This window comes from Lithobates pipiens, unplaced genomic scaffold (assembly GCF_037356315.1).
Source record: "Lithobates pipiens isolate NorthernLeopardFrog02 unplaced genomic scaffold, aLitPip1_a1.2 Scaffold_57, whole genome shotgun sequence".
Taxonomy (NCBI): domain Eukaryota; kingdom Metazoa; phylum Chordata; class Amphibia; order Anura; family Ranidae; genus Lithobates; species Lithobates pipiens.
Window position 1 is genome coordinate 2041220 of NW_027507879.1, and position 13780 is coordinate 2054999.

The following is a 13780-nucleotide window of genomic DNA, read 5'->3' on the forward strand; positions in this document are numbered from 1 at the left end:
CTGAAGCATTATAAACACAGTTGTCAGTCAGTGACTCTATCTATTCAGAAGAGGAAGGAGCTGGTAAATGGCATATATACCGACTCCTTCCTCTGCTCTCCATACTGAAAGATCTGGGACAGTGGGGGTGGAGGAGCATAGAGGGGGACCGGAGGACATGGGGGGACCGGAGGAGGACACAGAGGAGGACCAGAGGGGGACAAGAGGAGGACACAGGGGAGGACCAGAGGGGGACTGGAGGAGAACACAGAGGGGGATCTGCGGGGAGCCGGGGATGGACACGGGACAGTGGGGGGTGATCGGTGTGGGGGGGGAGTTACAATCACTGATCTCCCTGAGCGGCTTTCAATAAAGCAGCTGAAAGTTTACTTTTTGCTATAATATATACCCATGTGTCTCTCTTCTAGCTTCTATATGCGATTTTTTTTTATATGTTTTATTTTATACTGTGCTTTGGAAATGTTTATTTTTATATTATTGAATCACTTGCAATAAGCACTATTGACACTAGAGGGCAGTATTGAGATCAAGGAGACTTCTGATTCTAGTATCTCAGAACAAGCCACTTCCTTTGCCGGGTGCTGTGGCGTGCATCTGTAATTCCAGCTACTTGGGAGGCTGAGGCTGTTGGATTGCTTGAGTCCAGGAGTTCTGGTCTACCCTGTGCTATGTTGATCGGGTGTCCATGCTAAGACTGGTATCAATATGGTGGCTCTAGGGGAGCCTGGGGTCACCAGGTTGTCCTAAGGAGGGGTGAACTGGCCCAGGTTGGGAACAGAGCAGGTCAAAGCCCCCATACTGGTCAGTAGTGGGATTGCACCTGTGAGTAGCCAGTGTAGAGCAGCCTGGACAATACAGTGAGACACAGGCTTTTTATTGGATGATCACCGATCTGTTTTACAATTCACATTTTCATAACAATATTCACAACTGTGTGGGAGGCACCGAATTGAAATACCATCTTAATAATATGTGCTATGGATTTTACTAACAAGTTAAAAAGGAAAACTGAGTAGTTCATCATTTTCAAGGAAAAAAAATAGGCTGCCACTGCTCTCTCTATTCTTTTCAGTCTCTCCCTCTTTACAGAAACATAGTACTGAATCCACAGATATTAAGGGGTGTTTTATAAAAAAAATGATGCAGAGCTATTCATCCTGTGAAATGGGTGTACATTTGTTCTGTGCAAACGAGGGCACAGTTGAGTATATCTAGGCTATTTTTTTCCAGGTTAAATGTTATTCATTTGTACAAAATAGAGTAATTTAGGAAAATTAACAATTATGGCCACTAGATGGCAATGATGAGCATAGGAAATAAATACTTATTTACTATAATTGTTAGCTCCAGCTAGTGGTCACAAATCATCATTTCCGGTACCATTACATTTTCAATGAATAAAAAAACATTCAATAAGGAGAGAAATATTTCTGATGTGTTTTTATTTTATGTTGTGCTTTGGAAGTGTTTATTATTATATTATTGAATCACTTACAATAAGCAATATTTACACTAGAGGGCAGTATTGAGATTAAGGAGACTTTTGATTCTAGTATCTCAGAACAAGCCACTTCCTTTGCTGGGTCCTAATGAAAGGCTCTGTACTGATGAGTACTGATAGGTGGCACTGATGAGGTGTGGACTGTGTCATTAGTTTTTTATTTTATTTTATTATTTTTTTTAATTTAATTTTTTATTTTTTTACAATGCTTTCTTTTTTGGGGAGGTAGAGTGGACGGTGTCAGTGTTTTTTTTTTCATTTCATCTTTTATTATTTTTACAATTTTTTTCTCTTTATCAATTCTGTTGGGGGGTCTAAACAGACCCCTGACATCTCCCTTTTGAGACAGGGAAAGGGAGTGAGGACACAGATTCCACAGTCTCTTTCTCTGCAGCCTCAGCTGCACTGAAATTAATGAACGGAGACAGCGGCTCCTCTCCATTCATAAACTGAAACATCATAAACACAGGTCACAGTCAGTCAGTGACTCTGTCTATTCAGAAGAGGAAGGATCTGGTAAATTACATATATACCGGCTCCTTCCTCTGCTCTCTATCCTGAAAGATCTGGGACAGTGGGGGTGGAGGAATACAGAGGGGGACCGAAGGACATGGGGGGCCAGATGAGCACACAGAGTAGGACCAGAGAGGGACTAGAGGAGGACACAGAGGGGGACCGGAGGGGGACCGGAGGAGGACACAGAGGAGGGCCGGAGGGCCAGAGGGGGACCAGAGGAGGACACAGAAAAGGACCAGAGGGGGACCGGAGGGGGACACAGAGGGGGACCGGAGGGGGACTGGAGGAGGACACAGAGGAGGACCAGAGGGGGACCGGTGGAGGACACAGAGGAGGACACAGAGGAGGACCAGAGGGGGATCAGAGGAGGACACAGAGGAAGGTCAGAGGGGGACCGGAGGAGGACACAGAGGATGTCCCGAGGGGGACCGGTGGAGGACACAGAAGGGGACTGGAGGAGGACACAGAGAAGGGCCAGAGGAGGATCGGAGGAGGACACAGGGGAGGACCAGAGGAGGATCAGAGGAGAACCAGAGGAGAACACAGAAGAGGACCAGAGGAGGACCAAAGGGGGACCGGAGGGGGACATAGAGGAGGGCCAGAGGGGGACCGGAGGAGGACACAGAGGAGGACCAGAGGAGGATCAGAGGAGGACCAGAGGGGGACCAGAGGAGAACACAGAGGAGGGCCAGAGGGGGACCAGAGGAGGACACAGAGCAGTACCAGAGTGGAACCGGAGGAGGACACAGAGGGGGATCAGAGGAGAACACGGGGGACTGGAGGAGCACACAGAGGATAGAAAGGGGGGCCAGAGGGGGACTGGAGGAGGACATAGAGGAGGACCAAAGGGGGACCAGAGGAGGACACAGAGGGGGACTGAAGGAGAACACGGGGGACTAGAGGAGCACACAGAGGACAGAGAGGGGGGCTGGAGGAGAACACAGAGAAGGACCAGAGGGGAGCTGGGGAGGACACTGGGGACAGTGGGGGGTGATCGGTGTGGGGGGGGAGTTACAATCACCGATCTCCCTGCGCAAGTTTCAATAAAGCAGCTGGAAGCTTCATGACATCATATACCCATATGTCTCTCTTCTAGTTTCTATATGTTTGATTTTTTTTGTATGTTTTATTTTATGTTGTGCTTTGGAAATGTTTATTTTTATATTATTGAATCACTTGCAATAAGCAATATTGACACTAGAGGGCATTATTGAGATTAAAAAGACTTCTGATTCTAGTATCTCAGAACAAGCTACTTCCTTTGTTGGGTGCTGTGGCGTGCATCTGTAATCCCAGCTACATGGGCGGTTGAGGCTGTTGGATTACTTGAGTCCAGGAGTTCTGGTCTACCCTGTGCTATGTTGATTGGGTGTCCATGCTAAAACTGGTATCAATATGGTGGCTCTATGGGAGCCTGGGGTCACCAGGTTGTCCTAAGAAGCGGTGAACCGGCCCAGGTTGGAAACAGAGCAGGTCAAAGCCCCCCATACTGGTCAGTAGTGGGATTGCACCTGTGAGTAGCCAGTGTAGAGCAGCCTGGACAATACAGTGAGACGCAGGCTTTTTATTGGATGATCACCGATCTCTTTTACAATTCACATTTTCATAACAATATTCACAACTGTGTGGGAGGCACCGAATTGAAATACCATCTTAATAATTTGTACTATGGATTTTACTAACAAGTTAAAAAGGAAATGTAAAAAGGAAAACTGAATATTTCTTAATTTTCAAGGAAAAAGAAATAGGCTGCCATGTGTCTCTCTATTCTTTTCAGTCTCTCCCTCTTTACAGAAACATAGTACTGAATCCACAGATATTAAGGCAGGGCTCGACAAAACCCGGGCGCCAGGTCGCATTTGCGAATAGAATTAGCGACCTGGCGCCGGGGGCAGCACAGCAGGGGGTATCCTGTCTCCGTGGACGCCGCCGGCGTGATCGTGTCGGCCCGCGCCGCCGGCAGCCGGCTTTGAGGCCTTCTGCAATCCTATGGTTCCTTCTGGAATCTGGTGCCCTCTTGTGGTGGCCATTGGAATGACAACCAGCAATGCTAATTGAGCTTCCCCTGCCTGCCAGCCTATCTCCTTCCCTTTACTTAGAACCCCTAAACATTATATATATTTTTTATTCTAACACCCTAGAGAATAAAATAGTGGTCGTTGCAATACTCTCTGTCACACCTAGCAGTGCTAGCGGTCATCAGTTTGAATCCCAACCGAAGCAATACCTGCAGGGGGTTTGTGTGCTCTCCCTATACATGGGTGGGTCTCCTCCACGTACTATGATTGTCTTCCACACCCCAAAGGCATGCTGGTAGCTAAATTGCCCCTAATATACTTATGTATAAATGTGAGTTAGTAACCCTTATGCTGCGTACACACGATTGGACTATCCGGTGGACTTAGAAAGAAGTTTTGACTCAAAATTGTCCCTCGCACTCGGCAGTCTGGCTGACAATCTGCCCGTCTGTGTGCTAGTCCGGAGGAGCCTGGCTTTCTTCTTCATCGCCACCTTTGAGGTCTTGTCCCGCTCTTCGGGGGTCTTGTCCCGCTCTTCAGTTCTTCTGCCGGACTTCCGCTTTCTTCTTCCTGCTCTTTTACTAGCGTTGGCCTGGTCTTCTGACGCTGTCACCTTCTTCTCTTCTTTTCTTCCTTGCGATGTTGACACAACGCTCTCTCTGGCCGCAATGGCAGGGACGCATTGTGGGACGACTTATATAGGGAAAATGGGCGGGGTCACTGGGAGATGTCACATGGTGACCCCGCCCCTTATGATGTCACATTCCCAGCATCCTCCGGGGGACCAGATGAGCACACAGAGGAGAAGACAGAGGAGGACCAGAGGGGGACCTGAGGGGAGCCGGGGATCACACAGGGGACAGTGGAGGGTGATCGTGTGGGGGTTTACAATCACAGATCTTTCTGTGCGGCTTTCAATAAAGCAGCTGAAAGCTTACTTTTTGCCATCAAATACTCATATGTCTCTCTTCTCTTTTATATGTTTTATTTTATGAAAGGGAGTGAGGACACAGATTCCCCAGTCTCTTTCTCTGCAGCCTCAGCTGCACTGAAATGAAATAACAGAGACAGAGACTCCCTTCATAAACTGAAGCATTATAAACACAGTTGTCAGTCAGTGACTCTATCTATTCAGAAGAGGAAGGAGCTGGTGAATGGCATATATACCGACTCCTTCCTCTGCTCTCTATACTGAAAGATCTGGGACAGTGGGGGTGGAGGAGCATAGAGGGGGACCGGAGGACATGGGGGGACCGGAGGAGGACACAGAGGACGACCAGAGGGGGACAAGAGGAGGACACAGGGGAGGACCAGAGGGGGACTGGAGGAGAACACAGAGGGGGATCTGCGGGGAGCCGGGGATGGACACAGGGGACAGTGGGGGGTGATCGGTGTGGGGGGGAGTTACAATCACTGATCTCCCTGAGCGGCTTTCAATAAAGCAGCTGAAAGTTTACTTTTTGCTATAATATATACCCATGTGTCTCTCTTCTAGCTTCTATATGCGATTTTTTTATATGTTTTATTTTATACTGTGCTTTGGAAATGTTTATTTTTATATTATTGAATCACTTGCAATAAGCACTATTGACACTAGAGGGCAGTATTGAGATCAAGGAGACTTCTGATTCTAGTATCTCAGAACAAGCCACTTCCTTTGCCACTTCCTTTGCCACTTCCTTTGCCACTTCCTTTGCCGGGTGCTGTGGCGTGCATCTGTAATCCCAGCTACTTGGGAGGCTGAGGCTGTTGGATTGCTTGAGTCCAGGAGTTCTGGTCTACCCTGTGCTATGTTGATCGGGTGTCCATGCTAAGACTGGCATCAATATGGTGGCTCTAGGGGAGCCTGGGGTCACCAGGTTGTCCTAAGGAGGGGTGAACTGGCCCAGGTTGGGAACAGAGCAGGTCAAAGCCCCCATACTGGTCAGTAGTGGGATTGCACCTATGAGTAGCCAGTGTAGAGCAGCCTGGCCAATACAGTGAGACGCAGGCTTTGTATTGGATGATCACCGATCTGTTTTACAATTCACATTTTCATAACAATATTCACAACTGTGTTGGAGGGACCGAATTGAAATACCATCTTAATAATATGTGCTATGGATTTTACTAACAAGTTAAAAAGGAAAACTGAGTAGTTCATCATTTTCAAGGAAAAAAAATAGGCTGCCACTGCTCTCTCTATTCTTTTCAGTCTCTCCCTCTTTACAGAAACATAGTACTGAATCCACAGATATTAAGGGGCGTTTTATAAATAAAATGATGCAGAGCTATTCATCCTGTGAAATGGGTGTACATTTGTTCTGTGCAAACGAGGGCACAGTTGAGTATATCTAGGCTATTTTTTTCCAGGTTAAATGTTATTCATTTGTACAAAATAGAGTAATTTAGGAAAATTAACAATTATGGCCACTAGATGGCAATGATGAGCATAGGAAATAAATACTTATTTACTATAATTGTTAGCTCCAGCTAGTGGTCACAAATCATCATTTCCGGTACCATTACATTTTCAATGAATAAAAAAACATTCAATAAGGAGAGAAATATTTCTGATGTGTTTTTATTTTATGTTGTGCTTTGGAAGTGTTTATTATTATATTATTGAATCACTTACAATAAGCAATATTTACACTAGAGGGCAGTATTGAGATTAAGGAGACTTTTGATTCTAGTATCTCAGAACAAGCCACTTCCTTTGCTGGGTCCTAATGAAAGGCTCTGTACTGATGGGCACTGATAGGTGGCACTGATGAGGTGTGGACTGTGTCATTAGTTTTTTATTTTATTTTATATTATTATTATTTTTTTATTTATTTTTTTATTTTTTTACAATGCTTTCTTTTTTGGGGAGGTAGAGTGGAGGGTGTCAGTGTTTTTTTTTTCATTTCATCTTTTATTATTTTTACAATTTTTTTATTTTTATCAATTCTGTTGGGGGGTCTAAACAGACCCCTGACATCTCCCTTTTGAGACAGGGAAAGGGAGTGAGGACACAGATTCCCCAGTCTCTTTCTCTGCAGTATCAGCTGCACTGAAATTAATGAACGGAGACAGCGGCTCCTCTCCATTCATAAACTGAAACATCATAAACACAGGTCACAGTCAGTCAGTGACTCTGTCTATTCAGAAGAGGAAGGATCTGGTAAATTACATATATACCGGCTCCTTCCTCTGCTCTCTATCCTGAAAGATCTGGGACAGTGGGGGTGGAGGAATACAGAGGGGGACCGAAGGACATGGGGGGCCAGATGAGCACACAGAGTAGGACCAGAGAGGGACCAGAGGAGGACACAGAGGGGGACCGGTGGGGGACCGGAGGAGGACACAGAGGAGGGCCGGAGACCCAGAGGGGGACCAGAGGAGGACACAGAAAAGGACCAGAGGGGGACCGGAGGGGGACTGGAGGAGGACACAGAGGAGGACCAGAGGGGGACCGGTGGAGGACACAGAGGAGGACACAGAGGAGGACCAGAGGGGGATCAGAGGAGGACACAGAGGAAGGCCAGAGGGGGACCGGAGGAGGACACAGAGGAGGGCCAGAGGGGGACCAGAGGAGGACACAGAGCAGTACCAGAGTGGAACCGGAGGAGGACACAGAGGGGGATCAGAGGAGAACACGGGGGACTGGAGGAGCACACAGAGGATAGAAAGGGGGGCCAGAGGGGGACTGGAGGAGGACACAGAGGAGGACCAAAGGGGGACCAGAGGAGGACACAGAGGGGGACTGAAGGAGAACACGGGGGACTAGAGGAGCACACAGAGGACAGAGAGGGGGGCTGGAGGAGGACACAGAGAAGGACCAGAGGGGAGCTGGGGAGGACACTGGGGACAGTGGGGGGTGATCGGTGTGGGGGGGGGAGTTACAATCACCGATCTCCCTGCGCAAGTTTCAATAAAGCAGCTGGAAGCTTCGTGACATCATATACCCATATGTCTCTCTTCTAGTTTCTATATGTTTGATTTTTTTTGTATGTTTTATTTTATGTTGTGCTTTGGAAATGTTTATTATTATATTATTGAATCACTTGCAATAAGCAATATTGACACTAGAGGGCATTATTGAGATTAAAAAGACTTCTGATTCTAGTATCTCAGAACAAGCTACTTCCTTCGCCGGGTGCTGTGGCGTGCATCTGTAATCCCAGCTACATGGGAGGCTGAGGCTGTTGGATTACTTGAGTCCAGGAGTTCTGGTCTACCCTGTGCTATGTTGATTGGTTGTCCATGCTAAGACTGGCATCAATATGGTGGCTCTAGGGGAGCCTGGGGTCACCAGGTTGTCCTAAGGAGGGGTGAACTGGCCCAGGTTGGGAACAGAGCAGGTCAAAGCCCCCATACTGGTCAGTAGTGGGATTGCACCTGTGAGTAGCCAGTATAGAGCAGCCTGGACAATACCGTGAGACACAGGCTTTCTATTGGACGATCACCGATCTCTTTTACAATTCACATTTTCATAACAATATTCACAACTGTGTGGGAGGCACCGAATTGAAATACCATCTTAATAATTTGTACTATGGATTTTACTAACAAGTTAAAAAGGAAATGTAAAAAGGAAAACTGAATATTTCTTAATTTTCAAGGAAAAATAAATAGGCTGCCATGTGTCTCTCTATTCTTTTCAGTCTCTCCCTCTTTACAGAAACATAGTACTGAATCCACAGATATTAAGGCAGGGCTCGACAAAATCCGGGCGCCAGATCGCATTTGCGACTAGAATTAGCGACCTGGCGCCGGGGGCAGCACAGCAGGGGGTATCCTGTCTCTGTGGACGCCGCCGGCGTGATCGTGTCGGGCCGCGCCGCCGGCGGCCGGCTTTGAGGTCTTCTGCAATCCTATGGCTCCTTATGGAATCTGGTGCCCTCTTGTGGTGGCCGTTGGAATGACAACCAGCAATGCTAATTGAGCTTCCCCTGCCTGCCAGCCTATCTCCTTCCCTTTACTTAGAACCCCTAAACATTATATATATTTTTATTCTAACACCCTAGAGAATAAAATAGTGGTCGTTGCAATACTCTCTGTCACACCTAGCAGTGCTAGCGGTCATCAGTTTGAATCGCAACCGAAGCAATACCTGCAGGGGGTTTGTGTGCTCTCCCTATACATGGGTGGGTCTCCTCCACGTACTATGATTGTCTTCCACACCCCAAAGGCATGCTGGTAGCTAAATTGCCCCTAATATACTTATGTATAAATGTGAGTTAGTAACCCTTATGCTGCGTACACACGATTGGACTATCCGGTGGACTTAGAAAGAAGTTTTGACTCAAAATTGTCCCTCGCACTCGGCAGTCTGGCTGACAATCTGCCCGTCTGTGTGCTAGTCCGGAGGAGCCTGGCTTTCTTCTTCATCGCCGCCTTTGGGGTCTTGTCCCGCTCTTCGGGGGTCTTGTCCCGCTCTTCAGTTCTTCTGCCGGACTTCCGCTTTCTTCTTCCTGCTCTTTTACTAGCGTTGGCCCGGTCTTCTGACGCTGTCACCTTCTTCTCTTCTTTTCTTCCTTGCGATGTTGACACAACGCTCTCTCTGGCCGCAATGGCAGGGACGCATTGTGCGGCGACTTATATAGGGAAAAGGGGTGGGGTCACTGGGAGATGTCACATGGTGACCCCGCCCTTATGATGTCACATTCCCAGCATCCTCCGGGGGACTGGATGAGCACACAGAGGAGAAGACAGAGGAGGACCAGAGGGGGACCTGAGGGGAGCCAGGGATCACACAGGGGACAGTGGAGGGTGATCGTGTGGGGGGAGTTACAATCACAGATCTTTCTGTGTGGCTTTCAATAAAGCAGCTGAAAGCTTACTTTTTGCCATCAAATACTCATATGTCTCTCGTCTCTTTTATATGTTTTATTTTATGAAAGGGAGTGAGGACACAGATTCCCCAGTCTCTTTCTCTGCAGCCTCAGCTGCACTGAAATGAAAGAACAGAGACAGAGACTCCCTTCATAAACTGAAGCATTATAAACACAGTTGTCAGTCAGTGACTCTATCTATTCAGAAGAGGAAGGAGCTGGTAAATGGCATATATACCGACTCCTTCCTCTGCTCTCCATACTGAAAGATCTGGGACAGTGGGGGTGGAGGAGCATAGAGGGGGACCGGAGGACATGGGGGGACCGGAGGAGGACACAGAGGAGGACCAGAGGGGGACAAGAGGAGGACACAGGGGAGGACCAGAGGGGGACTGGAGGAGAACACAGAGGGGGATCTGCGGGGAGCCGGGGATGGACACAGGGGACAGTGGGGGGTGATCGGTGTGGGGGGAGTTACAATCACTGATCTCCCTGAGCGGCTTTCAATAAAGCAGCTGAAAGTTTACTTTTTGCTATAATATATACCCATGTGTCTCTCTTCTAGCTTCTATATGCGATTTTTTTTATATGTTTTATTTTATACTGTGCTTTGGAAATGTTTATTTTTATATTATTGAATCACTTGCAATAAGCACTATTGACACTAGAGGGCAGTATTGAGATCAAGGAGACTTCTGATTCTAGTATCTCAGAACAAGCCACTTCCTTTGCCGGGTGCTGTGGCGTGCATCTGTAATCCCAGCTACTTGGGAGGCTGAGGCTGTTGGATTGCTTGAGTCCAGGAGTTCTGGTCTACCCTGTGCTATGTTGATCGGGTGTCCATGCTAATACTGGTATCAATATGGTGGCTCTATGGGAGCCTGGGGTCACCAGGTTGTCCTAAGGAGGGGTGAACTGGCCCAGGTTGGGAACAGAGCAGGTCAAAGCCCCCCATACTGGTCAGTAGTGGGATTGCACCTGTGAGTAGCCAGTGTAGAGCAGCCTGGACAATACAGTGAGACGCAGGCTTTTTATTGGATGATCACCGATCTGTTTTACAATTCACATTTTCATAACAATATTCACAACTGTGTGGGAGGCACCGAATTGAAATACCATCTTAATAATATGTGCTATGGATTTTACTAACAAGTTAAAAAGGAAAACTGAGTAGTTCATCATTTTCAAGGAAAAAGAAATAGGCTGCCATGTGTCTCTCTATTCTTTTCAGTCTCTCCCTCTTTACAGAAACATAGTACTGAATCCACAGATATTAACCACTTCCCGACCAGCGCACGACGATGTACGTCGACAGAATGGCACGGGCAGGCATATTGGCGTACAGGTACGTCCAATATTCGATGCCGCCCTGCCATCGGGAGCGCGCCGCGGGCGGCGCGCTCCCGCACTGGTCGGGACCCCCGTGAGTCCGGTCGCGGGACCCGCGGTCTCAATCACCGCGGGCATCCCCGCGATCGTCTCACGGAGCGGCCGAATGGAGGAAATGCAGAGTAAACAGCATTTCTCCATTCTGCCTAGCAACTAGTGATGCTGATCTCTGCTCCATGTGATTGGAGCAGAGATCAGTGTTCACTAAATGAAAGCCCAACCCCCCCACAGTTAGTAACACACCCCTAGGAACACTTAACCCCTACACTGCCACCCACTGGTTAACCCCTTCACTGCCAGTGTCATTTACACAGGAATCACTGCATTTATATAGAAGTGATTACTGTATAAATGACAGTGGTCCCAAAAATGTGTCAAAAATGTCCGATGGGTCCCCCACAATGTCGCAGTCACAATAAAAATAGCTGATCGCCGGCATTACTAGTAAAAAAATAAATAATAAATTATTAATAAAAATGCTATAAAACTATCCCTATTTTGTAAACGCTATAACTTTTGCGCAAACCAATAATAAGCTTATTGCGATTTTTTTTTTTTTTACCAAAAATATGTAGAAGAATACGTATCGGCCTAAACTGACGGAAAAAATGTTTTTTTATATATTTTTGGGGGATATTTATTATAACAAAAAGTAAAAAATAATGCGTTTTTTTCAATATTGTCGCTCTATTTTTGTTAATAGCGCAAAAAATAAAAACCGCAGGGGTGATCAAATACCATCAAAAGAAAGCTCTATTTGTGGGAAAAAAAGGACGTCAATTTTGTTTGGGAGCCACGTCGCACGACCGCGCAATTGTCAGTTAAAGCGAAGCAGTGCCAAATCGCAAAAAGTGGTCTGGTCTTTGACCAGCAAAATGGTCCGGTCTGCAAGTGGTTAAGGGGTGTTTTATAAAAAAAATGATGCAGAGCTATTCATCCTTTGAAATGGGTGTACATTTGTTCTGTGCAAACGAGGGCACAGTTGAGTATATCTAGGCTATTTTTTTCCAGGTTAAATGTTATTCATTTGTACAAAATAGAGTGATTTAGGAAAATTAACAATTATGGCCACTAGATGGCAATGATGAGCATAGGAAATAAATACTTATTTACTATAATTGTTAGCTCCAGCTAGTGGTCACAAATCATCATTTCCAGTACCATTACATTTTCAATGAATAAAAAAACATTCAATAAGGAGAGAAATATTTCTGATGTGTTTTTATTTTATGTTGTGCTTTGGAAGTGTTTATTATTATATTATTGAATCACTTACAATAAGCAATATTTACACTAGAGGGCAGTATTGAGATTAAGGAGACTTTTGATTCTAGTATCTCAGAACAAGCCACTTCCTTTGCTGGGTCCTAATGAAAGGCTCTGTACTGATGGGTACTGATAGGTGGCACTGATGAGGTGTGGACTGTGTCATTCGTTTTTTTTTTTTTTTTTTTTATTATTTTTTTTTTATTTTATTTTATTTTTTTTACAATGCTTTCTTTTTTGGGGAGGTAGAGTGGACGGTGTCAGTTTTTTTTTTTTCATTTCATCTTTTATTATTTTTACAATCTTTTTCTTTTTATCAATTCTGTTGGGGGGTCTAAACAGACCCCTGACATCTCCCTTTTGAGACAGGGAAAGGGAGTGAGGACACAGATTCCCCAGTCTCTTTCTCTGCAGCCTCAGCTGCACTGAATTTAATGAACGGAGACAGCGGCTCCTCTCCATTCATAAACTGAAACATCATAAACACAGGTCACAGTCAGTCAGTGACTCTGTCTATTCAGAAGAGGAAGGATCTGGTAAATTACATATATACTGGCTCCTTCCTCTGCTCTCTATCCTGAAAGATCTGGGACAGTGGGGGTGGAGGAATACAGAGAGGGACCGAAGGACATGGGGGGCCAGATGAGCACACAGAGTAGGACCAGAGAGGGACCAGAGGAGGACACAGAGGGGGACCGGAGGGGGACTGGAGGAGGAAACAGAGGAGGGCCGGAGGGCCAGAGGGGGACCAGAGGAAGACACAGAAAAGGACCAGAGGGGGACCGGAGGAGGACACAGAGGGGGACCGGAGGGGGACTGGAGGAGGACACAGAGGAGGACCAGAGGGGGACCGGTGGAGGACACAGAGGAGGACACAGAGGAGGACCAGAGGGGGATCAGAGGAGGACACAGAGGAAGGCCAGAGGGGGACCGGAGGAGGACACAGAGGATGTCTAGAGGGGGACCGGTGGAGGACACAGAAGGGGACTGGAGGAGGACACAGAGAAGGGCCAGAGGAGGATCGGAGGAGGACACAGGGGAGGACCAGCGGAGGATCAGAGGAGAACCAGAGGAGAACACAGAAGAGGACCAGAGGAGGACCAGAGGGGGACCGGAGGGGGACATAGAGGAGGGCCAGAGGGGGACCGGAGGAGGACACAGAGGAGGACCAGAGGAGGATCAGAGGAGGACCAGAGGGGGACCAGAGGAGAACACAGAGGAGGGCCAGAGGGGGACCAGAGGAGGACACAGAGCAGTACCAGAGTGGAACCGGAGGAGGACACAGAGGGGGA